This window comes from Penaeus vannamei, chromosome 24 (genome assembly GCF_042767895.1).
Source record: "Penaeus vannamei isolate JL-2024 chromosome 24, ASM4276789v1, whole genome shotgun sequence".
NCBI classification, from domain to species: Eukaryota; Metazoa; Arthropoda; class Malacostraca; order Decapoda; family Penaeidae; genus Penaeus; species Penaeus vannamei.
The window spans coordinates 7,841,121-7,846,120 of record NC_091572.1 but is presented as its reverse complement, the minus strand read 5'-3'; positions in this window follow the sequence as shown (position 1 = coordinate 7,846,120).

The window sequence follows — 5,000 nt, the reverse complement described above, 5'->3', positions numbered from 1 at the left end:
TGGGGAGCGAGAATTTTCGTAGAGTGTGAGATATGAAAATACATGTGTGGAATAAGTTGTGTTTACGCGTGTTAGGTGAAATGTTAGAATGTGGACGGGCGGAGCAGAAGGTGTAAGAATGAGTGTGAGTGAAGTGCAAGGTGTTAGAGTGAGAGTGGGCGGAGCAGAAGGTGTAAGAATGTGGTGTTAGAATGTGGATGGGCGCAGTAGAAACTGTTAGAATGAGTGTAGAGAGACTGTATATAAGAGAGTGTTGGGGAGGGGGTGAATTTGCGGGCGTGTGTGCGTATGGGTGGTGCGTGGGTTTTACCGCGGGCATGGGCGTGAACGTAGGTGGAGTAAAGGGTGGAAATGATGCAAGAAGTGGGCGGGGGTGTGACCTCGTGGATGAAGTAAAGGGATAATTGAGTGTATGGGTGGGTGGGTGCTGGGGGGGGGGGGTAGAGGTCTTGAAGACAAAGAGATGGGCGTCAGGTGAAGATATCAACGAGGGTGGGCGTGAGATGGGCGGAGGATGGACGGTAAGGTGGAAATAATGCAGTTTTATTTATCTCTGCCACAAAAATCAAACAGAAGGAAAAGAAACTGATAAACGAAGACATAAACAACAACACAAATAAAGAAATATATATAAAAGCAATCAAACATACAAATGCACATATAAAGAAATATATATATATATATATATATATATATATATATATATATATATATATATATATATATATATATATATATATATATATATATATATATATATATATATATAAGCAATTAAACATACAAACACACAAATATACAAATATATATGTATAAGAAATTAAACATACAGACACAAATAAACAAATATATATATAAGCAATTAAACACACAAACACACAAATAAAGAAATAGATATGTATTAGCAGTTAAACATTCATAAACACAAATAAACAAATGTATATATATATATATATATATATATATATATATATATATATATATATATATATATATATATATATATATATATATATATATATAAGCAATTAAACTTACAAACACACAAACAAAGACACACATGAACAATTCAACAAACAAACAAAAACACAAAGGAATAAATAAATATATAACTAAACAAAGAAAACAAAGATACAAACACCTATACAAACGCATAAATAAATGAATAAATGAATAACAAACACAACGAAAGAACGAACAAACAAACAAACAAATAGATAAAAGAAAGAACAAGAAAGAGACCGGCATAATAAAGGATTTTTTCCCAGATGAAATAGAGGGAAGAAGGGGAGAGGAGAGAAATGTAAAATATAGAAATAAAGAAAGGGGAAAGGAGATAACAATGCGAAAAGAGAAGTAGAAAAGAAGAGGGAATTGCGTGCTTAAAAGAAGAGAGAATGGATTAAGCAACGAATAAGAACAGGAAAGAGAATGAGAAAAGAAGATGCGGAAGAGAACTTGAAAAAGAAAAAAAATAGAAAGAGAGAAAATGAAAAAAATGAGACAGAGAGAAAACGAAAAAAAATGAGAAAGAGAGAATGTAAAAGAAATAGGAATGAACAAGAAAAGAAGAATGAGTTATTGAATAAAGAGAGAAACTTAAATAAAAGGAGAAAAAAAATCAAAAACAGCTAAATAAACAACACACAAGTAAACAAATAGATAATAGATAGACAAGAAAGAGACCGGCATAATAAATGATTTTTTCCCACCTCGTGAGTGAAGTAAAGGGATAATGGAGTGTATGGGTGGCTGGGTGCTGGGGGGGCGGGGGGGTAGAGATCTTGAAGACAAAGAGATGGGCGTCAGGTGAAGATATCAACGAGGGTGGGCGTGAGATGGGCGGAGGATGGAAGGTAAGATGGAAATAATGCAGTTTTATTTATCCTTGCCACAAAAATCAAACAGAAGGAAAAGAAATTGATAAACGAAGACATGAACAACAACACAAATAAACAAATATATATATAAGCAATTGAACATACAAACAGACAAATAAACAAAACTATATATAAGCAATTAAACATACACACACACAAATAAACAAAAAAATATATAAGTAATTTAACATACAAACACACAAATAAACAAATATATATACAAGCATTTAAACGTACAAATATACATATTTAGAAATATGTATGTATAAGCAGGTTAAATATTCAAACACACAAATAAACAAATATATATATATATACATATATATATATATATATATATATATATATATATATATATATATATATATATATATATATATATATATATATATATATATATATATATATATATATATATATATAAATATATATATATATATATATATATATATATATATATATATATAAATATAAATATATATATATATATATATATATATATATATATATATATATATATATATATATATATATATATATATATATATATATACATATATAAACATACAAATATATATATATATAAATATAAGAAATTATATATATATATATATATATATATATATATATATATATATATATATATATATATATATATATATATATATATATATATATATATATATATATATATATATATATATATATATATATATATATATATATATATAAACTAAGCAATTAAACATACAAACACACAAATAAAAACACACATGAACAATTCAACAAACAAACAAAAACACAAAGGAATAAATAAATAAATAAATAAACAAAGACACAGACACCTATACAAACGCATGAATAAATGAATAAATGAATAACAAACACAACGAAAGAACGAACAAACAAACAAACAAATAGATAAAAGAAAGAACAAGAAAGAGACCGGCATAATAAAGGATTTTTTCCCAGATGAAATAGAGGGAAGAAGGGGAGAGGAGAGAAATGTAAAATATAGAAATAAAGAAAGGGGAAAGGAGATAACAATGCGAAAAGAGAAATAGAAAAGAAGAGGGAATTGCGTGCTTAAAGGAAGAGAGAATGGATTAAGCAACGAATAAGAATAGGAAAGAGAATGAGAAAAGAAGATGCGGAAGAGAACTTGAAAAAGAAAAAAAAATAGAAAGAGAGAAAATGAAAAAAAAATGATACAGAGAGAAAACGAAAAAAATGAGAAAAAGAGAATGCAAAAGAAATAAGAATGAACAAGAAAAGAAGAATGAATTATTGAATAAAGAGAGAAACTTAAACAAGAGAAAAAACATTAAAAACTATTCAAAAACAGCTAAATAAACAACACACAAGGAAACAAATAGATAATAGATAGTCCCAATTAACGTTAAATAAGACATTATATAAAAATTGATTTGTCTCCAGGTAAAGGAGGGAAAATGAGGAGGAGGGGGGAGGGGGGGGTTAATACGTCAAAGGTCAGCTGTACTTTAAAGGCAGCAGGTGTGTTATGTGTGAACAGAACAGAACATTTAGTCGAAGGAGAAGTGACGTAAAACAGATGTTCTTGTTCTCCCTTTTTCTATTACTCCCCCCCTTTACTTTTTTTGCGGGGGGAGGGGGAAGAGGAGGCTGGGAGTGGGGGGAAGAGGATGGGGAGGATTTTCTAAGGAGATGGAGGAGGATGGGGGGGGGGGGTTGAGGGGAAGGAGAGTGGGTGGGGTTAGTTGAGGGGGGAGTGGGATGAGGGAGGAGGAGAGGAAGGGAGAGGGAGGAAGGGAAGGGAGAGGGGGTGAGGGGGAGGTAGGGGAGGAGAAAGAGGTGAGGAAGGATGAAGAGAAGGAAGAGGGGTGAGGGAGCAAGTGGAATGAAGAGGGAGGTGAGAGAGGACGAGGAAGAAGAGAAAGGAGAAGGTAAGGAACGAGGAAAAGGAAGGAGAGTGACGTAGGAAGAGCAGAAAAGAAAAAAAAAGACCAAAAGAGGAATAATGAAAAAAAAATAAGAGAAAAGAAAGAGTTGAGACAGGAAGAAGGGAAGAAAGAGAGAAGCCAAAGAAGAAAAGGAACCGGAGAAAGGTAAAGGGATATTCCGATATTTAAACAAATCACTCAGAGGTAAAGAAAGGTAAGGAAAGGTAAGGAAAGGTAAGGAAAGGTAAGAAAACCGCGAGCAGGTCTCACTGGGTAGGGATTCCAGGTAAAGAGGCTGTTAGGTAAGCGGGCATTCTCGAAGCAGGTGGTGGGGAGGCGGGGGGGGGGGGTTAGCATTTCCAAAACAGGTGGAAAGCAGGAAGGAATTAGGCATTTCGAAAGCAGGGAATAAGGGGAGAACGCGAGAGAACACCCAGATGGTAAGCAGGAAGACACAAATGTTGAAATTTTGAAAAGATTCGAATGTTGGAAAAGATAATGAAACACTGGGAAGGTAAAGAAAAAAAATGATGAATAAATAAAACTTAGAAGACTGGGAATATGAAAAGCCGAAATTTTGAGATATTCAAAGACTGTGCGACTGAAAAAAATTAATAAAAATAGGGCTTCAAAGACAATAAAGAGGGAAAGAGAGAGAGAGAGAGAGAGAGAGAGAGAGAGAGAGAGAGAGAGAGAGAGAGAGAGAGAGAGAGAGAGAGAGAGAGAGAGAGAGAGAGAGAAGAGAGAGAGAGAAAGAGTTAGAGAGAGAGAGAGAGAGAGAGAGAGAGAGAGAGAGAGAGAGAGAGAGAGAGAGAGAGAGAGAGAGAGAGAGAGAGAGAGAGAGAGAGAAAGGAAAGAGAAAGTGAGTGAGAGAGAGAGAGAGAATCAAGGAGAGAAAAAAAAAGAAAAGAGAAAGTGAGAAAGACAGATACAGAGAAAAATTAAATCCTGACCAAAAACTACAGGGGTCACATTTCACCCTATTTCGAGCAGATGGTCCATTGCTTGGCGAAATGTTTGAGATTTCGAGACAGGGGGGGAGGGAGTACAAAGAAAGGGGCCTTGGGGGGGGAATGAGGGGGGGCAAAGAAAGGGGCCATGGGAGGGAATGGGGGGGAGAGGGACTAATTGCGTGGGGATGAATGCTGGGAGGGGGTAATTAGGGTGTTAATGACGGTGTAAGTAATTAAGTGATTAT